Source organism: Pseudophryne corroboree, chromosome 6 (genome assembly GCF_028390025.1).
Source record: "Pseudophryne corroboree isolate aPseCor3 chromosome 6, aPseCor3.hap2, whole genome shotgun sequence".
NCBI lineage: Eukaryota > Metazoa > Chordata > Amphibia > Anura > Myobatrachidae > Pseudophryne > Pseudophryne corroboree.
The window spans coordinates 588337790-588360255 of record NC_086449.1 but is presented as its reverse complement, the minus strand read 5'-3'; the positions used below and the strand labels follow the sequence as shown (position 1 = coordinate 588360255).

Sequence of the window (22466 nt, the reverse complement as noted above, 5' to 3'; positions counted from 1 at the left end):
GTTACTGTAGACTGTGACACAAGTTGCAGGAGTCTGCTGTTTGGTATCTGGTAAACACATGTGAGGTTAATAAATAGCAAAAACTATACAAATTACAAGGCTGTCCTCCATAATGGAGGCCTTATTAATTATCAGCGTTCTCTGTGATCAATTGGGCCTTCAAAGAGGCTATCCTTGCAAAGCACTTCCTCCATAGTGATGTCTTTACAAGCCCTCAAAATACATTAAAAAGGTGCCACGCTATTGTGACGTAAAATCCAAATACACAAGTTGCATTTGGATTGTTGTCCGTGTGTATACATAGATCACTTTCTTTTTAAACCAAGCACAAAATACAGCTCTATGAAAAGGGCAATGCTGCTAGCTTATTTCAGATAGCAGATCACCTTAGTCAGATTTGTAGGAAATGTAAATCCTCACTTATGTCCCTTTATAAAGGTATGGAATTTCTGATGCGAACACACATTTAACATGCAGGTAGTTCCATTCACTTGACTATTGTTTGCCAACATACCAATACTAGTAGGTTACACACAGAAAACCCCCACAATAAACTAAAAATTTAAGAAAACCACTGTCTGACATTAAATTCTTGGCATTCCAGGGAGCAAATCGACATCCTGACATGTAGTTCCTGCGGGCACTAGTTATGCTTCTGCCCGTTACACAATGCAGGTGATTCAGACCTGATCACTGGGCTGCAAACTTTGCTGTCCTGCGTTCAGATAGTCGCTGCCTCCAGGGGGATGTAAATTCGCCATGCAAGTGTGCGATCCTATGTGTACGCAAAGCTGAAAAACTCCACTTTGTGCAGTCTCTGAGCAGCTTAGGACTTGCTCTTACAGTGCGATGAGAACAGGCTGATCGGGCCGGAGCTGACGTCACACACCATCCCTGAAAACGCTTGGGCACGCCTGCGTTTTTCTGGACACTCCCAGTAAACTGTCAGTTACCACCCACAAACAGCTTCCTCCTGTCAATCACCTTGCGAACGCCCGTGCAATCGGATTTTTCGCACCTTCCCATCGCTGACCAGCGATACCCTTTGTTGTTATCCTACACGCGTGCGCATTGCGGGGTATATGCATGCGCAGTGACTGCCTGATCGCCCGATGTGCGAAAACGCACAGCAGCTATCAGGTCTGAATCCCCCCCATTGTCCATGTCCCACAGGCTGCTCCTGTATAGGAAGCAGTGGGACCTCCATCTACTGAAGCAGCCATTGCGAGGTCATGCACAAGGATTGGAGGAACAGACACTTGCTTTATAACATACTGTGTTACCCAAGTCTGTGTTAAAGCATGTTGACACAGTTATCTAGAATGAATGTTGGGGTGGAGAAAAGAAAAAAGTTATCCTAATATGCTACTAAGAAGAAATACAATTTGCCATGAAAATCTCACTTCGGCAAACTACAAAATAAAATATGCTATACACATAAAATTGGTCTATTTATATTGGCCAAACATGTGGTCCTGATTCCTGAAGGGGTTAATATACACACCAAGAACAGGAGGAAAAAAAATATTAAAAAATAAATAAAATTGCAACATAATGTCATTGCTTACAGTATTTGTTGAGCAAAGGTTACAACAATAAATAGTTAAACCTACTCTGAGGATTGCTGTGCCTGTGTTTGCAGAGTGGAGATGTGCTCCCAGGTCAGTACAGTTGCAGATGATGCACTGACCGCCAGCATATGTCCCACATACTGGCTGGTGCTACTATTACCATCAGGGCGCTGTGATGGGAAAGTGATCCGCTAGGGAAGTGTGTCCGCACTGCTGCACAGACAATCGTAAACATACAGTACATCACCCTATTAACTCACAACTGTGAGATCTGACCTGGACGTTAACTGTGTTTAATATGTTCTTAAAGGATATTCAAAAGGTGTTTGGATAGATTGTATACAGAATAGTGTAAGAAAAGGACCTGTACACTGACATTTACTTTGCGCTGCAATCATTTTGTCTCCATCTTTCGCATTCAGATATGTAACAGCACTTTGTAATAGATTACTGAGGAGTTGTTCTCATCTAAGGACATAGAACCCTTTCAGGTGGGGAAATGATTATAATCCCAATGCTTTAACAAAGCAAAGTACAAGGTTCTGACTAGGTTTTACAATATCTTCCAAGGGCAGCATGTACAAAACCCTAGAAGAGGAAGCACACATACTGACACAATAATAAGCGCTTAGCCAGCAAGTGCCATGCATCTATCCAGTTGCTTTTTTTCAATAATGCTAATTGTATGATGAACACAGTGTAACGACGGATGGATGGACGGAAATGGGGGATGGTACAGAGTGGGATGCTAGGAGAGATGCTGGGTGAGAGAATTATGTGAAATACATGAAGAAAGAGCTGCTAGAGGCTGTGGTAGTGCCCAGAGTTCCTTGCTTCTCCATCTCCTTCATAATACACACAGACAAAAGCAGACCGACAGCTCTCCAATAACAGGGGGCTACAAGATGTTGCCATGGTAGCAGACTGAGGAACCTCGTGATGGAATAAATGCATGAAGCGCTGAGGACACACAGCTACCTGTTAATAAACATGTCAGATTTCTGGTGTTTTGGAATGATGGGATGAAACAGAGAAGGATAAATATGACATATAAAACAGCACACTTCCATTAGTGATACATTCTTAGAGAAGAGTGCTTCTGTTTACAGGGATATTGTGAAATTGTTACACAAATGTTAAAATATAGGATACCATTATATAAACAATGGTGTAAAACATGTCGCTCTACTTAGTGGACCTGCACACTCAACTATGCTAAATCACCAAGTCTCCACAAGAGTCTCGCACAGCAGCTACATCTCAGGGAACATTTTCCTTCATTTAATCATTCAGCCTGGTTCAGGCTACCTAGGCTTCAGGCTACACTGTCAGCTTATTAGTAACAACACAACCACCTATTGTTCGCAGCACAGTAGAAGTGTGACAAGTATTAGAACTGAATATACCCATAAATGCTACCAACCAATTAAGGCCCCCATTTATCAAGCCTTGGAGAGTGATATATACAGTAGCACGGTGATAAAGTACCAACCAATCAGCTCCTAACTGCCATGTTACAGGCTATGTTTGAAAAATGACAGTTAGAAGTTGATTAATTGGTACTTTAGGTACTTTATCACCATGCTATTTATCATTCTCCAAGGCTTGATAAATCTGGGCCTAAGGGGGAGATGTACTAAGCAGTGATAAAAGTGGAAAAGTGAGCCAGTGGAGAAGTTGCCCATGGCAACCAATCAGCTGCTCTGTATACGTTTATAGTATGCAAATTACAAATGTTACATCAGTGCTGATTGGTTGCCATGGGCAACTTCACCCCTGGCTCACTTCTCCACTTTTATCACTGCTAAGTAAGTACATGCCTCCAAGTTTGAAAAGACATAACCGGCCACTAGGCATGCTATATTTCAGCCCAAACAGACTGTAATGTTGATCATCATCTGATGGAGTCTTACAGACTGTTGAATGGTTAGGCTGGAAATTCTGCTTATTTAGTGGTATCTGCCATTGACAAAAATACTAAGAAATGGTTTCATTTAAAAAAAAAAAAAAACAGACCACATTTTATTTTACATATATAAAAATCAACATTACATAGTGACAGGTATTTCAGTAATACAGTGTCAGCAACTCAGGTAAAAACAATACTATAATAATGGATTAGTATTGCTCGCCTGTACAAACGATTATGAGGCTTATTCAGAGTTGCAAAGATCTCTTACCTCTGTGCTACAAGTTCCTCTCTCTCCTTATGCCACCTAGCATCTGACTGGCCTGCCTCATTGTTCCGTTACATTGGGAGCTTACATCTTCTAAGCGACTCGTAGCTCCCTTTCCTACTCCATAGATGACATTTTAGCTTGGTTATAATGATTGGCATATTGGAGTTGCATAGAGTTCAAGAGATGCTTATTTCTAAAGATAAGACAGCTGCCAAAATTCGTAAGCAGATGAGCAAACACTGGAATGTTATTGGAGATAAAAATGATGCCTGTATGTTGCATAATACATAAAATGAAGAGGCAAAGACAACTGGTGTACAGGAAACTGTACCAGCAATCAGGTTCTGAAACTGTACCACGTTAGAATAGCTTGTGCTCCAATGGTCATAAATCTAGCAAAGACAAAAAAAAAAAACTTGCAATAAGTAAGGCCATCAAAATGAGATTTAATTATTAAAGCAGAGAATTACTATAGTCCAGGGCTTTACAATTTTTTCTGAGCCAGACCACTGCCACATAGACAAAAGAAAGATCCACCCCCTCCCCCCGCCTGCCACATTATGGAGCAGCTACACCTCTGCTCCCTACCCGTGCAACCAACCCCCACGGACATAAAAAGGGGGTACACTCTGCCTGGGACCTGAAATGGCTTTATTATAATCGCCAGCATTTCACACCTATCTGCAGATTTCACTTTGCTGATTTCAAGCAGGATGAGAGGTTGTCAAAACTAAATATTTACTGTACGAAGTGTGTCTGTACAAAGGGTGTCCAATTTGTGACCCTACAGATATCTTTTGTAGATATGTTGCTGGTTTTGAATCTGTTCAAAAAGCAGTATTAGTGGGGGAAGGACAATCTAAACCAGAGGTTCTCAAACATGGTCATCAAGTCACACTAAAAGTCAAGGTTTTAGAGATATCCATGCTAAATATCAGGTGATGTAATTACGGTAGTACCTCAGCCCATTTGATTACACTATCTGTGCCCAAGCATAGCTAACACTAAAACCTGGACTGTTATGGTGCCTTTTGTCACTGGTCTAAAGTGACAAAAGTGTGCAAAAATTGTGCCAATGAACTACAACAAAGAAGGAGACTGTCCAAAGCAGAAATGCAATAAAAAAACAAAAACACACAGTTTTGGTTTTTTTTACTGCAATTCCAAATGTCCTAAAGCCACAATGCCATAAAATGTATGCCCGGACATAGACAGTACAACGCAAATCATGTGAGTGGTGTAAACACACACTAAACAGCCGAGGGGCCCATTTATCATTAAATATTTGCGGCTTATTCCCCAAAAAAAACACCCATTTAATTCTCTTTAATAATCTGAAGCTCACTTAGTGTTTACCTGCCTGAAAATGGCTACCCTCTGACGCATAAAAACCAAAAGGGATAGGTCTTATAATTTGGTCCAGACAAAAAGCAATTCCAGGGAATGTGGCTAAAGAGACCGGGAACACTGACCAAATGATTTTTGGGACAAGCATGACTATTATTATTTATTTATTACCTGTTATTTATATGGCGCACACATATTCTGCAGCGCTTTACAGAGAATATTTGGCCATTCACATCAGTCCCTGCCCCAGTGGAGCTTACAATCTATATTGCCTACCACATGTACACACACACACGCATTCACGTTAGGGTTAATTTTGTTGGGATCCAATTAACCTACCATTGTGGGAGGAATATACAAACTCCACACACTTAGGGCCATGGTGGAAGTCAAACCCATGACCTCAGTGCTGTGAGGCAGTAAGGCTAACCATTACACAGTCCGTACGGAGTGGATATTATTACTAGACATGATCCATGTCAAAAGCGAACCATGCCAGTACACTATTATTGTATTCATATAACACAAGCAAGCATTCAGATGACTTAAAGCCATCTAAGCAGTCGCTGTATTCCTATCCAGCTATAAAATCAGTGATTATCCAATGGTATACCATAGGCAGCATGTATGGAACTGGAGTGGGAGGAAGACCATAATGCCTCTGCTTGCATTAAAAGAGATTTCAAAATACCATTTGCCAAGGGAGTGAGTAATTGCAGCCGCACTGCGTTATGGTGATTGCCCCAATCTAGCTGAAACTCCTAGGAGAATGATCACCCAACCTGCTGCACTGAGGTCTGCACCACTGTCTCATAGTGTTGTAGCTTCCAGGATGCAGGAGGAATGTAGTAGACCAGGAAGCCACGAGCAGCATAACAGTACAGTAGCTGAATTAGACTTTCTTCTTGGCAAAGCACATCCTGCAGGACCCAGTCAATTTCAGATAAAGTCCCTCGTCACCACATTTGCATATTCTATAGTACATAAATCCGATCACTGGTCTAGTGAAAGTGGAATGCAGGGCTCTGTAGGGTTGGGGATCAATGACTGGTGGAAGTTGACAAGGGAACTCTGCCGAGGCAGCTTGTCTAGTAAAAATGGGGTAATGAGTTCTTTATAGAAAGACCAGCAGTGTTTTGTGTGATAATGACCTAGTTGCCCACTTTACTGAAATATTTGACGCTATCCTGAACTCCCTAACAGTCAGACAAACCGGTAGCCTCTTGTGGGCCCTCTGAACTGCTAGCTTGTGCATAAACTCACACGCCATGTGATGAAGAATGAGGATCATTGGGAGCACAAGGCTTGTATTATTAGTAATATTTTGCTTTCTTCTACTTATTTACCCTGTTATCACAAAGGGTTTGGCCTCCATGCTTCAACATGGGAGACATTATTTATCTAGCAGGAAGGCAGTAACTCCTTTGCTGCTTGTTTGGTGCCAGTGTTGCTATTAACTTACACAGTAATACAAAGTAACATTCCCTTCAGCCCTGTAACACACTATACAGTCTTTGGCAGCATGCCACCCAAATGATAAACCACTCTGGTAGCATGCTGGGCATGGTACTTATAGGTTCCACTGAATGGTGCTCAACACATCCCAGATATATATGCCATGAATGGTCCGGGGGGTATGTTTACTCAAAGTCGATTTTGGATTTTGGTCGATGTATGGCTAACTGATGATCGATTTTGTGTTTCAGTGTTAAATCACAAATTTACTAACAGATAATTTGTGAATTTTTTTTTTAGATTTTTTTAAAGGATGTCCAAAAACATGAAGGTAATTGTGTGATTTAGACGCTGAAACAGAAAAGAAAAAGAAAAGACAAAAATCAACCAAACACTGACTAAAAAGAATATATTATATATATATATATATATATATATATATATATATATATATATATATATATATATAACGAAGAGAAATGGGAGCACTCACCAGTCTTCATTATAGCAGTAATTTATTTGAAATTCATGACAGACAGAGCATCGACGTTTCGGTCCTCACTTGGACCTTTGTCAGGACAAAGGTCCAAGTGAGGACCGAAACGTCGATGCTCTGTCTGTCATGAATTTCAAATAAATTACTGCTATAATGAAGACTGGTGAGTGCTCCCATTTCTCTTCGTTTATGCAATCCACTGGCGACTCTGTATAAGATCCCCAGTTTTGGAAGGCACCCCAGCAAGAAACTCTGAAAACGTGAGTGTGGACCTAACGTCTGATATATATATATATATATATATATATATATATATATATATATATACACACATACATATACACACATACATACATACATACACACTTAACAAGGACTCTACCTGTGACAGTATGACTAGGTGCTACTTATGTAATTACACGCCAGCACTAATCACGCTCTCTCCCATGACATCAGGCTTCTGGTAGCCTGACTATATCAGCTAGTCACTGAATATTGCAGAGGTAACTGGTAGAGAGGAAGAAAAACAATTTTGGAGTGTTGATCAAGAAAATTATTATTCCCCAAGAGGCCAGGGATTGCTGCTCCTTCTTCGCTAGAGCCCACCCATACTATTATGCATTAGAAAATATACATATTTACAACCATAATATTTGATGAAAGCCAGTTGTTGGAAATGATACTTATATTCATACAAAGTGATAGGATATTTATCAGGAACATATTCAGTAAGCATTTATTGCATGAGTCTAAGATATACTTTTGCAGAATAAACTATACAATAATCGGTTTAATTTGTGTTACTTGTCACATACTGTAAATAGAAGAGAAAAAGTAACAGCTATATAAAAAGGCTATTTTACATGTTTTGTGCATACCCTTGAAATAATTATAAAAATAAAATAAAAAATAAATAATTACAATCTAGGCCAGGCTTTCCCAACCACGGTCCTCAAGGCACACCAACAGTGCATGTTTTAGTGATATCCAGGCTTCAGCACAGGTGACTTAATTAGTAGCTCAGTTATTTTGATTTAACCATCTGTGCTGCAGCCTGGATATCACTAAAACCTGCACTGTTGGTGTGCCTTGAGGACCGTGGTTGGGAAAGCCTGATCTAGGCCAATCAACAATCTAATAACCCTTGTGCTGAAATTAGAACATGAGAAATGTTTTCTGTACAAATCACAAAAGCTTTCTATATAAAAGGACAATATAAAGTAATAATATAAAATAAAAAGTGAAATACCGTAACAGCAAATGACAAAGGTATTAATATTCGCAGTTCAGTTTGCAGAAAGACATTGGCAGTCCCTTGGCATCGCATGTAGTGTACTATCAATGTCTCTGGCTAGGTACTTAAAATGTGTTATTGCTAATGTGGAAACTGCAGCACACTGAGGCGAGCGGCATCCCTCCGTTACTATGGCAATGCTGTGGCTGCGGAGCTGGGCAGCTGACAGGTTCTTTAGTATGGAAGGAACAAAACGCCTCGACCCACCATTCTCCTTGCCAGCAATATAAGCCTTGAAGACACCCCCACTAATAATTACAGACTATCCAGAGCAGCTGGAGAGAAAGGAGGGAGATCTCTATTGTCTGAATTGAGCCTGACATGAATTGAATCTATCTAGTGCAGCAGCCTTAATGTGTCATCAGACACTCATTGGGGAAACAAATATGACAATCTAAGTGGGCTTGTAATAAGCATTGCTATGTCCTGGAAAGGGGGAGCAGACAGGTCCCATGAAATGAGTGATGGACTAATGAGGTCATATCCTGCAGTGATAGAAGGAAATGTGACCTTCCATCCCACAGAGAACAAAGAACTTCTCTTTAAAGTACAGGACAGAATGATGTTGCATTATAAGAGCCTATGACATCCTCCAAAATCTGAGCTAATGCAGAGCTACTGGTATCCAAAGGCCACCTTTACTAAGGAGACATTTTCATGCTGCAGATGACCACTTACCCTGGACGTAGGGCAGCTATAGTTTTCCTTTAATCAGGGATATGAATTGCCCTGACCATATGGCTGGCAAACTCTAGTCTGCATTTCACCAAGTTTCAGCCACAGAACCTTTGTAATTCATAGGTGTCCCTGATTAAAGGGATAGCAACCCTACATGGCAGCCACTTTGACAAAAAAAAACCCAGAACACCGATACCACATGCCAAATGTGTTGGCATTTGACATATATAGTGTAACCAACACAATATAGGAAAGACAGAGAGGGGGGGAGGGGGGGTATTAGGAAACTACTCATTAAAGCAGAGTAAATCGAGCATCCAGCATTCAAAAGCAATGCTCCAGAATGTAGGTGCAAGTGAAAATAAGGTATACAGTCACTGGGGCCAGAGGTTCACGTACACGTTGCTGCTGCATCTAAACTACTAATTACAAGGAATACGGTTTTAGGAAACCTTTGAGCACTACAATCCCCATCGTGCCAAGTATTTTTTACATAAAACATAACCTATATAAGTGTGTATATGTATATTAGAGTGTAATAATAAGAATTTACTCACCTGTAATTCTATTTCTCGTAGTCCGTAGTGGATGCTGGGACTCCGTAAGGACCATGGGGAATAGCGGGCTCCGAAGGAGGCTGGGCACTCTAAAAAGATTTATGACTACCTGGTGTGCACTGGCTCCTCCCACTATGACCCTCCTCCAAGCCTCAGTTAGGACACCGTGCCCGGACGAACAGACATAATAAGGAAGGATTTAGAATCCCGGGTAAGACTCATACCAGCCACACCAATCACACCGTGTAACTCGTGATACTATATCCAGTTTGACAGTATGAAAACAACTGAGCCTCTCAACAGATGGCTCAACAATAACCCTTTAGTTAACAATAACTATGTACAAGTATTGCAGATAATCCGCACTTGGGATGGGCGCCCAGCATCCACTACGGACTACGAGAAATAGAATTACCGGTGAGTAAATTCTTATTTTCTCTAACGTCCTAGTGGATGCTGGGAACTCCGTAAGGACCATGGGGATTATACCAAAGCTCCCAAACGGGCGGGAGAGTGCGGATGACTCTGTAGCACCGAATGAGAGAACTCCAGGTCCTCCTCAGCCAGGGTATCAAATTTGTAGAATTTTGCAAACGTGTTTGCCCCTGACCACGTAGCTGCTCGGCAAAGTTGTAAAGCCGAGACCCCTCGGGCAGCCGCCCAAGATGAGCCCACCTTCCTTGTGGAATGGGCATTTACAGATTTAGGCTGTGGCAGGCCTGCCACAGAATGTGCAAGCTGAATTGTACTACAAATCCAGCGAGCAATAGTCTGCTTAGAAGCAGGAGCACCCAGCTTGTTGGGTGCATACAGGATAAACAGCGAGTCAGATTTTCTGACTCCAGCCGTCCTGGAAACATATATTCAGGGCCCTGACAACGTCTAGCAACTTGGAGTCCTCCAAGTCACTAGTAGCCGCCGGCACCACAATAGGCTGGTTCAGGTGAAACGCTGACACCACCTTAGGGAGAAATTGGGGACGAGTCCTCAACTCTGCCCTATCCATATGGAAAATCAGATAAGGGCTTTTACATGATAAAGCCGTCAATTCTGACACTCGCCTGGCTGAAGCCAAGGCTAATAACATGACCACTTTCCACGTGAGATATTTCAGATCCACGGTTTTTAGTGGCTCAAACCAATGTGATTTTAAGAAACTCAACATCACGTTGAGATCCCAAGGTGCCACCGGAGGCACAAACGGGGGCTGAATATGCAGCACTCCTTTTACAAAAGTCTGAACTTCAGGTACTGAAGCTAGTTCTTTTTGAAAGAAAAATCGACAGAGCCGAGATCTGTACTTTAATGGAGCCTAATTTTAGGCCCATATCCACTCCTGCTTGCAGGAAATGCAGAAATCGACCTAGTTGAAATTCCTCTGTTGGGGCCTTATTGGCCTCGCACCATGCAACATATTTTCACCATATGCGGTGATAATGCGTTGCTGTAACATCTTTCCTGGCCTTAATAAGCGTAGGAATGACTTCTTCCGGAATACCCTTTTCCTTTAGGATCCGGTGTTCAACCGCCATGCCGTCAAACGCAGCCGCGGTAAGTCTTGGAACAGACAGGGCCCCTGCTGTATCAGATCCAGTCTGAGCGGTAGAGGCCACGGGTCCTCTGAGAGCATCTCTTGAAGTTCCGGGTACCAAGCTCGTCTTGGCCAATCCGGAACCACGAGAATTGTGTTTACTCCTCGCTTTCTTATTATTCTCAATACCTTTGGAATGAGAGGCAGAGGAGGGAACACATAAACCGACTGGTACACCCATGGTGTCACTAGAGCGTCCACAGCTATCGCCTGAGGGTCCCTTGACCTGGCGCAATATCTTTTTAACTTTTTGTTGAGACGGGACGCCATCATGTCCACCTGTGGTTTTTCCCAACGGTTTACCAGCATCTGGAAGACTTCTGGGTGAAGTCCCCACTCCCCCGGGTGGAGGTCATGTCTGCTGAGGAAGTCTGCTTCCCAGTTGTCCACTCCCGGAATGAACACTGCTGACAGTGCTAGTACATGATTCTCCGCCCATCGGAGAATTTTTGTGGCTTCTGCCATCGCCATCCTGCTTCTTGTGCCGCCCTGTCGATTTACATGGGCGACTGCCGTGATTTTGTCTGACTGGATCAGCACCGGCTGGTGTAGGAGCAGGGCTTTTGCTCGACTTAGGGCATTGTAGATGGCCCTTAGTTCCAGAATATTTATGTGAAGGGAAGTCTCCTGACTCGACCATAGTCCTTGGAAGTTTCTTCCCTGTATGACTGCCCCCCAGCCTCGAAGGCTGGCATCCGTGGTCACCAGGACCCAGTCCTGTATTCCGAACCTGCGGCCCTCTAGAAGATGGGCACTCTGCAGCCACCACAGTAGAGACACCCTGGTTCTTGGAGACAGGGTTATTAAGCGATGCATCTGAAGATGCGATCCGGACCACTGGTCCAACAGGTCCCACTGAAAGATTCTGGCATGGCACCTGCCGAAGGGAATTGCTTCGTAAGAAGCCACCATCTTTCCCAGGACCCGTGTGCAGCGATGCACTGATACCTGTTTTGGTTTCAGGAGGTCTCTGACTAGAGATGACAACTCCCTGGCTTTCTCCTCCGGGAGAAACACTTTCTTCTGGACTGTATCCAGAATCATACCCAGGAACAGTAGCCGTGTCGTCGGAACCAGCTGTGACTTTGGGATATTCAGAATCCAGCCGTGCTGGTGCAGCACCTCCTGAGATAGTGCTACTCCCACCAACAACTGTTCCTTGGACCTCGCTTTTATTAGATCGTCCAAGTACGTGATAATTAAAACTCCCTTTCTTCGAAGGAGTATCATCATTTCCGCCATAACCTTGGTAAATACCCTCGGTGCCGTGGACAGTCCAAACGGCAGCGTCTGGAATTGGTAATGGCAATCCTGTACCACAAATCTGAGGTACTCCTGGTGAGGATGGTAAATGGGGACATGCAAGTAAGCATCCTTGATGTCCAGGGATACCATGTAATCCCCCTCGTCCAGGCTTGCAATAACCGCCCTGAGCGATTCCATCTTGAACTTGAATTTCTTTATGTACGTGTTCAAGGATTTTAAATTTAGAATGGGTCTCACCGAACTGTCCGGTTTCGGTACCACAAATAGTGTGGAATAATAACCCCGGCCTTGTTGAAGTAGGGGTACCTTGATTATCACCTGCTGGGAATACAGCTTGTGAATTGCCGCTAGCACCGCCTCCCTGTCTGAGGGAGCAATCGGCAAAGCAGATTTTAGGAACCGGTGGGGTGGGGACGCCTCGAATTCCAGCTTGTACCCCTGAGATACTATTTGCAGGATCCAGGGATCCACCTGTGAGCGAGCCCACTGATCGCTGAAATTTTTGAGGCGACCCCCCACCGTACCTGGCTCCGCCTGTGGAGCCCCACCGTCATGCGGCGGACTTGGAAGAAGAAGCGGGGGAGGACTTTTGCTCCTGGGAACCTGCTGTTTGTTGCAGCCTTTTTCCCCTACCTCTGCCTCTGGACAGAAAGGACCCGCCTTTTCCACGCCTGTTTTTCTGGGTCCGAAAGGACTGAACCTGATAAAACGGCGCCTTCTTAGGCTGTGAGGGGACATGGGGTAAAAATGCTGACTTCCCAGACGTTGCTGTGGAAACTAGGTCCGAGAGACCATCCCCAAATAATTCCTCACCCTTATATGGTAACACTTCCATGTGCTTTTTTGAATCTGCATCTCCTGTCCACTGGCGAGTCCATAAGCCTCTCCTAGCAGAAATGGACAATGCACTTACTTTAGATGCCAGTCGGCAGATTTCCCTTTGTGCATCTCTCATATATAAGACTGAGTCTTTGATATGGTCTATGGTTAACAGGATCGTGTCTCTGTCTAATGTGTCAATATTTTCTGACAGTTTATCTGACCACGCAGCGGCAGCACTGCACATCCAAGCTGACGCAATAGCTGGTCTAAGTATAATGCCTGTGTGTGTGTATACAGACTTCAGGATCGCCTCCTGCTTTCTATCAGCAGGTTCCTTGAGGGCGGCCGTATCAGGGGACGGTAGTGCCACCTTTTTAGACAAACGTGTGAGCGCTTTATCCACTCTAGGGGTTGTTTCCCAACGTGACCTATCCTCTGGCGGGAAAGGGAACGCCATTAGTACCTTCTTAGGAATTACCAATTTTTTATCAGGGAAGGCCCACGCTTCTTCACACACTTCATTTAATTCATCTGATGGGGGAAAAACTACGGGTAGTTTTTTCTCTCCAAACATAATACCCTTTTTAGTGGTACCTGTAGTTATATCAGAAATGTGTAACACCTCTTTCATTGCCTCAATCATGCAGTGAATGGCCTTAGTGGGCATCAGGTTAGACTCATCGTCGTCGACACTGGTGTCAGTATCAGTGTCGACATCTGGGTCTGCTTGTGGTAGCGGGCGTTTTAGAGCCCCCGACGACCCATGCGACGCCTGGGCAGGCACGAGCTGAGAAGTCGGCTGTCCCACATTTGGCATGTCGTCGATTTTCTTATATAAGGAGTCTATACGTGCACTCATTACTTTCCATAAGCCCATCCACTCAGGTGTCTGCCCCGCAGGGGGTGACATCCCTTCTAAAGGCATCTGCTCCGCCTCCACATCATTATCCTCATCAAACATGTCGACACAGCCGTACCGACACACCGCACACACACACAAGGAATGCTCCGAATGAGGACAGGACCCACAAAAGCCCTTTGGGGGGACAGAGTGAGAGTATGCCAGCACACACCAGAGCGCTATATAATGCAGGGACTAACCGAGTTATGTCCCCTATAGCTGCTTTTTATATTATATATATATATATTGCGCCTAAATTTAGTGCCCCCCCTCTCTGTTTTTACCCTGTTCTGTAGTGTAGACTGCAGGGGAGAGCCAGGGAGCTTCCTTCCAGCGGATCTGTGAAGGAGAAATGGCGCCAGTGTGTCTGAGGGAGATAGCTCCGCCCCTTTTCCGCGGCCTATTCTCCCGCTTTTTTCTGGATTCTGGCAGGGGTATTTACCACATATATAGCCTCTGGGGCTATATATTGTGGTATTTTTGCCAGCCAAGGTGTTTTTATTGCAGCTCAGGGCGCCCCCCCCAAGCGCCCTGCACCCTCAGTGACCGGAGTGTGAAGTGTGCATGAGGAGCAATGGCGCACAGCTGCAGTGCTGTGCGCTACCTTGGTGGAGACCGATGTCTTCTGCCGCCGTTTTTCCGGACCTCTTCTTGCTTCTGGCTCTGTAAGGGGGACGGCGGCGCGGCTCCGGGACCGAACACCAAGGACTGGGCCTGCGGTCGATCCCTCTGGAGCTAATGGTGTCCAGTAGCCTAAGAAGCCCAATCCGGCTGCAAGCAGGCGAGTTCGCTTCTTCTCCCCTTAGTCCCTCGCTGCAGTGAGCCTGTTGCCAGCAGGTCTCACTGAAAATAAAAAACCTAAGCTATACTTTCTTTCTAAGGGCTCAGGAGAGCCCCTAGTGTGCATCCAACCTCGGCCGGGCACGAAATCTAACTGAGGCTTGGAGGAGGGTCATAGTGGGAGGAGCCAGTGCACACTAGGTAGTCATAAATCTTTCTAGAGTGCCCAGCCTCCTTCGGAGCCCGCTATTCCCCATGGTCCTTACGGAGTCCCCAGCATCCACTAGGACGTTAGAGAAAAGGGAAATGTTATAATGCTGGTGGGTAAATACCGGTTGTCACTTATGAGAATGACAAATTTGGTATTTGGCTACTGTGCATTATAGATACAATCCATAGGATGATATAGGCCTTTTTTACCCCATGCTCCATTCCCTTACTTCAATGAAGCATGGAGGAGATAAAGCACACACAGAGCATTACGGTACCTCAGTTACTCTTCAGGAAAGGAGCCAGATGTATAGACACAGAAGGTGCTGTGATAGAAAAAGTGATTCTGCTAATATTCCCTACATTATAGGGCAGAGGGAAGTAATCACCATCTGAAAGAGCTGTAAGAGTATACAAGTCATTATCTGCAGGCTACATGCAGCCATGATGGACATAATTTTGTCCCCTACATGTGACCGGAATCTAAAGGCTTTCATTTCCCTACTAACTTACAAATCTACCCACTTTCTACCATTTCTTTTCCACAATGTCTGGGAGTTTTATTTTGTCCTAAATCACACAATTATCACGGAGGGAAGAATTCACATCAATACGATCCTGTCACACAAAGGAGGGAGCAGGAAATCTGCACTTCACAGTCTACCACAGGCTGACAGCATACAGTGTTGAAGCAATGCTTTAAGGGAAATACAGATACCTGGCAGCAGCAAAGGAACACAGTTGGGAACAGTCAGCTTTAAAACTTCTTGTGGCTCTACGTGACTGGAGAAATGGTAAATAACAAACTAAAACATTACATGATGAGTGATATGTCTGAGAATCAACAGCAGTTTTCTGTCGTGTCCCAGAGGCGGTGTTGGACAAGTTTTGGTTAATGAACACTTGCAGCTGGAGGCCAATCTACTGGCTCCAAGTACACAAGGCCACTATACAAATGTTCCAGACTGCAAGTGGTAGCTGGTCACTGGACCCAAATAAAAGCAGACACGAAAACATCACATACAGTACACAAGCTATCCACATCTCTCATATCACTCCATCATGCACCTACTCTACTTACCCTCTCTTTTCCTCCTACTCACTTTTAACACCATTCTCTATACATACCTCGCAACATGACCCATTCCAGGAGGGACGAAATGCTCTCTACCTGGACTTCCCTCTTAATTTATTATTGCAGTCATCTGTGTTGAAATACCTTTCTTATACATTAAATAGTTCAACACAAGTGACGCCAATTATATATTAAGAGGGAAGTTCAGGTAGAGAGCATTTTGCTCCTCCTGGAATGGGTTATGTTGGGATGTATGCTATATACGTCTCTCTTCCCTTCTTTCTCCTGAACTGCTCTCCTCATCAGGGCATTTTAAGAAATGCTCATGTGCAAATATATTGAATGGTTCCTCACCAAGAGGAACATATAGCAGACTGGCACAGAGCCAGGGCCTTTGACCTCTTCTGTGTAAACATCAGTATCATTTTTCATATCTCTGGTCTGAGTCCCATTATCAGCTCCTAAAGAGACAGAAATGGTGTGCGCACAAATTGTATGATGACATTTTTCCAGAGCACTCTTCTGAGGCAGTCAGGTGACCGATACCAGGTGCAAGTCCCCCTACCATCCCTGAAGAAACTGTCAAAATAAGGCACGACGACTGCTCTGAGTGCAGGAAAGGTGGAGCAGGGCCTCTCGACTCATGGGTCTGTGGGCACAGCACACATTGCACCCATTATAGATGCACAATTACTCTTCTCTATTCTGCTCCATGAACCCCCTTCAATTTCTACTCCCATCCTTGCATGTCCCTCATTTTGGCTATTGGCAAACTCTCACCCACCCTGGGCAATCCCCACTACTTATCTGCTTATCCTCCTCATTCCACCCAAAAACTTTCCATCCATAGCTTACTTCCAACCCCTCCTTTTCCTGTGCACTTTGCAACGTTAGATCCGTTTGTTACAGACCTGCATCCACACAATGTATACAAATGAGTATTGTTTAGTGTATGTACATGAATGATAATTATCCATTGCATGAAAATGCTGGACAACAAAAATAAAATAAGAATTTACTCACCGGTAATTCTATTTCTCGTAGTCCGTAGTGGATGCTGGGAACTCCGTAAGGACCAGGGGGGAATAGACGGCTCCGCAGGAGACTGGGCACATCTAAAGAAAGATTTAGGACTATCTGGTGTGCACTGGCTCCTCCCCCTATGACCCTCCTCCAAGCCTCAGTTAGGATACTGTGCCCGGAAGAGCTGACACAATAAGGAAGGATTTTGAATCCCGGGTAAGACTCATACCAGCCACACCAATCACACGTATAACTCGTGATAGGAACCCCGGTTAACAGTATGATAACAAAAGGAGCCTCTGAACAGATGGCTCGCAATAATAACCAGATTTGTGTAACAATAACTATTTACAAGTATTGCAGACAATCCGCACTTGGGATGGGCGCCCAGCATCCACTACGGACTACGAGAAATAGAATTACCGGTGAGTAAATTCTTATTTTCTCTGACGTCCTAGTGGATGCTGGGAACTCCGTAAGGACCATGGGGATTATACCAAAGCTCCCAAACGGGCGGGAGAGTGCGGACGACTCTGCAACACCGAATGAGAGAACTCCAGGTCCTCCCTCAGCCAGGGTATCAAATTTGTAGAATTTTGCAAACGTGTTTGCCCCTGACCAAGTAGCAGCTCTGCAAAGTTGTAAAGCCGAGACCCCTCGGGCAGCCGCCCAAGATGAGCCCACCTTCCTTGTGGAATGGGCTTTTACAGATTTAGGCTGCGGTAGTCCCACCGCAGAATGCGCCAGCTGAATAGTGCTACAAATCCAGCGCGCGATAGTCTGCTTAGAAGCAGGAGCACCCAATTTGTTGGGTGCATACAGGATAAACAGCGAGTCAGTTTTCCTGACTCCAGCCGTCCTGGAAACAAATTTTCAGGGCCCTGACTACGTCCAGTAACTTGGAATCCTCCAAGTTCCCAGCAGCCGCAGGCACCACAATAGGCTGGTTCAAGTGAAACGCTGATACCACCTTCGGGAGAAACGGAGGACGAGTCCTCAATTCTGCCCTATCCATATGGAAAATCAGATAAGGGCTTTTATAGGACAAAGCCGCCAATTCTGACACACGCCTGGCCGAAGCCAGGGCCAACAGCATGACCACTTTCCACGTGAGATATTTCACATCCACAGTCTTAAGTGGTTCAAACCAATGTGATTTCAGGAACTCCAAAACCACATTGAGATCCCAAGGTGCCACTGGGGGCACAAAAGGAGGCTGAATATGCAGAACTCCCTTGACAAAAGCCTGAACTTCAGGCAGGGAAGCCAGTTCTTTCTGGAAGAAAATCGACAGGGCCGAAATCTGGACCTTAATGAACCCCAATTTGAGGCCCAACGTCACCCCTGCTTGTAGGAAATGCAGGAATCGCCCCAGTTGAAATTCCTCCGTTGGGGCCTTCCTGGCCTCACACCAAGCAACATATTTTCGCCAATGCGGTGATAATGTTTTGCGGTGACATCCTTCCTGGCTTTGATCAGGGTAGGGATGACTTCCTCCGGAATGCCCTTTTCCTTCAGGATCCGGTGTTCAACCGCCATGCCGTCAAACGCAGCCGCGGTAAGTCTTGGAACAAACAGGGCCCCTGCTGCAGCAGGTCCTGTCTGAGCGGCAGAGGCCAAGGGTCCTCTGAAAGCATCTCTTGAAGTTCCGGGTACCAAGCTCTTCTTGGCCAATCCGGAACCACGAGTATAGTTTTCACTCCTCGCCTTCGTATTACCTTGTGAATGAGAGGCAGAGGAGGAAACACATAAACCGACTGGTACACGCACGGTGTTACTAGAGCGTCCACAGCGATCGCCTGAGGGTCCCTTGACCTGGCGCAATTCCACCTGTGGTCTTTCCCACCGGTTTACCAGTATTTGGAAGACTTCTGGATGAAGTCCCCATTCTCCCGGGTGGAGGTCGTGCCTGCTGAGGAAGTCTGCTTCCCAGTTGTCCACTCCCGGAATGAACACTGCTGTCAGTGCCAACACATGATTTTCCGCCCATCGGAGAATCCTTGTGGCTTCTGCCATTGCCCTCCTGCTTCTTGTGCCGCCCTGTCTGTTTACATGGGCGACCACCGTGATGTTGTCTGATTGGATCAGTACCGGCTGGTTCTGAAGCAGGGGCCTTGCGTGGCTTAGGGCATTGTAAAATAAGATTTTACTTACCGATAAATCTATTTCTCGTAGTCCGTAGTGGATGCTGGGACTCCGTAAGGACCATGGGGAATAGCGGCTCCGCAGGAGACAGGGCACAAAATAAAAGCTTAAGGATCAGGTGGTGTGCACTGGCTCCTCCCCCTATGACCCTCCTCCAAGCCTCAGTTAGGATACTGTGCCCGGACGAGCGTACATAATAAGGAAGGATATTGAATCCCGGGTAAGACTCATACCAGCCACACCAATCACACCGTACAACTTGTGATCTGAACCCAGTTAACAGTATGATAAACGCAAAGGAGCCTCTGAAAAGATGGCTCACAACAATAATAACCCGAATTTTTGTAACAATAACTATATACAAGTATTGCAGACAATCCGCACTAGGGATGGGCGCCCAGCATTCACTACGGACTACGAGAAATAGATTTATCGGTAAGTAAAATCTTATTTTCTCTGACGTCCTAGTGGATGCTGGGACTCCGTAAGGACCATGGGGATTATACCAAAGCTCCCAAACGGGCAGGAGAGTGCGGATGACTCTGCAGCACCGAATGAGAGAACTCCAGGTCCTCCTCAGCCAGGGTATCAAATTTGTAGAATTTAGCAAACGTGTTTGCCCCTGACCAAGTAGCTGCTCGGCAAAGTTGTAAAGCCGAGACCCCTCGGGCAGCCGCCCAAGATGAGCCCACTTTCCTTGTGGAATGGGCTTTTACTGATTTTGGCTGTGGCAATCCTGCCACAGAATGTGCAAGCTGAATTGTACTACAAATCGAACGAGCAATCGTCTGCTTAGAAGCAGGAGCACCCAGCTTGTTGGGTGCATACAGGATAAACAGCGAGTCAGATTTTCTGACTCCAGCCGTCCTGGAAACATATATTTTCAAGGCCCTGACAACGTCAAGCAACTTAGAGTCCTCTAAGTCCCTGGTAGCCGCAGGTACCACAATAGGTTGGTTCATGTGAAATGCAGAAACCACCTTAGGTAGAAATTGAGGATGAGTCCTCAATTCCGCCCTGTCAGAATGAAAAATTAAGTAAGGGCTTTTATATGATAAAGCCGCCAATTCTGACACACGCCTGGCTGAAGCCAAGGCTAACAGCATCGACACCTTCCATGTGAGATATTTTAAGTCCACAGTGGAAAGTGGTTCAAACCAATGTGACTTTAGAAAACTCAACACCACATTGAGATCCCAAGGTGCCACTGGAGGCACAAAAGGAGGCTGTATGTGCAGCACCCCTTTTACAAATGTCTGAACTTCAGGTACTGAAGCCAGTTCTTTCTGGAAGAAAATCGACAGGGCCGAAATTTGAACCTTAATGGACCCTAATTTTAGGCCCATAGACAGTCCTGTTTGCAGGAAATGAAGGAAACGACCCAGTTGAAATTCCTCTGTAGGGGCCTTCTTGGCCTCACACCACGCAACATATTTACGCCAAATGCGGTGATAATGTTTTGCGGTTACGTCCTTCCTGGCTTTGACCAGAGTAGGAATGACTTCTTCTGGAATGCCTTTTTCCCTCAGGATCCGGCGTTCAACCGCCATGCCGTCAAACGCAGCCGCGGTAAGTCTTGGAACAGACAAGGCCCCTGCAGTAGCAGGTCCTTTCTTAGAGGTAGAGGCCACGGTTCGTCCGTGAGCATCTCTTGAAGTTCCGGGTACCAAGTCCTTCTTGGCCAATCCGGAACCACGAGTATAGTTCTTACTCCTCTCCTTCTTATGATTCTCAGTACTTTTGGTATGAGAGGCAGAGGAGGGAACACATACACTGACTGGTACACCCACGGCGTTACCAGAGCGTCCACTGCTATTGCCTGAGGGTCCCTTGACCTGGCGCAATATCTGTCCAGTTTTTTGTTTAGACGTGACGCCATCATGTCCACCTTTGGTTTTTCCCAACGGTTTACAATCAGGTGGAAGACTTCTGGGTGAAGTCCCCACTCTCCCGGGTGAAGGTCGTGTCTGCTGAGGAAGTCTGCTTCCCAGTTGTCCACTCCCGGAATGAACACTGCTGACAGTGCTATCACATGATTTTCCGCCCAGCGAAGAATCCTTGCAGCTTCTGCCATTGCCCTCCTGCTTCTCGTGCCGCCCTGTCTGTTTACGTGGGCGACTGACGTGATGTTGTCCGATTGGATCAACACCGCCTGACCCTGAAGCAGAGGTTTTGCTTGACTTAGGGCATTGTAAATGGCCCTTAGTTCCAGAATGTTTATATGAAGAGATGTTTCCATGCTTGACCACAAGCCCTGGAAATTCCTTCCCTGTGTGACTGCTCCCCAGCCTCTCAGGCTGGCATCCGTGGTTACCAGGATCCAATCCTGAATGCCAAATCTGCGGCCCTCTAGTAGATGAGCACTCTGCAGCCACCACAGGAGAGACACCCTTGTCCTTGGCGACAGGGTTATCCGCTGATGCATCTGCAGATGCGATCCGGACCATTTGTCCAGTAGATCCCACTGAAAACGTTCTTGCATGGAATCTTCCGAATGGAATCGCTTCGTAAGAAGCCACCATTTTTCCCAGGACCCTCGTGCACTGATGCACTGAGACCTGGCCTGGTTTTAGGAGGTTCCTGACTAGCTCGGATAACTCCCTGGCCTTCTCCTCCGGGAGAAACACCTTCTTCTGGACTGTGTCCAGAATCATTCCTAGGAACAGTAGACGTGTCGTTGGAATCAGCTGCGATTTTGGAATATTTAGAATCCACCCGTGCTGACGTAACACTACCTGAGATAGTGCTACTCCGACTTCTAACTGTTCCCTGGATCTTGCCCTTATCAGGAGATCGTCCAAGTAAGGGATAATTAAAATGCCTTTTCTTCGTAGAAGAATCATCATTTCGGCCATTACCTTGGTAAAGACCCGAGGTGCCGTGGACAATCCAAACGGCAGCGTCTGAAACTGATAATGACAGTTTTGTACTACAAACCTGAGGTACCCTTGGTGAGAAGGGTATATTGGGACGTGGAGATAAGCATCTTTGATGTCCAGAGACACCATATAGTCCCCTTCTTCCAGGTTCGCTATCACTGCTCTGAGTGACTCCATCTTGAATTTGAACCTTTTT

At 45.4% G+C, this 22466-nt stretch overlaps 1 protein-coding gene across 5 annotated transcripts in view; it reads right to left on the bottom strand.

Annotated features, from left to right (window-relative positions):
* DBN1 (drebrin 1) overlaps window positions 1-22466 on the bottom strand; it is a 120917-nt gene that overhangs the window by 37609 nt on the left and 60842 nt on the right. The window contains exon 1 of one of the 5 annotated variants that reach the window (XM_063927976.1): window positions 8299-8374. The exons of the other annotated variants lie outside the window; for them this stretch is intronic. The gene's annotated coding sequence lies outside the window, so the exon portion shown is untranslated. Of the gene's footprint in view, window positions 1-8298; window positions 8375-22466 lie in introns of those variants that run through there. 5 annotated transcript variants of the gene reach the window in all.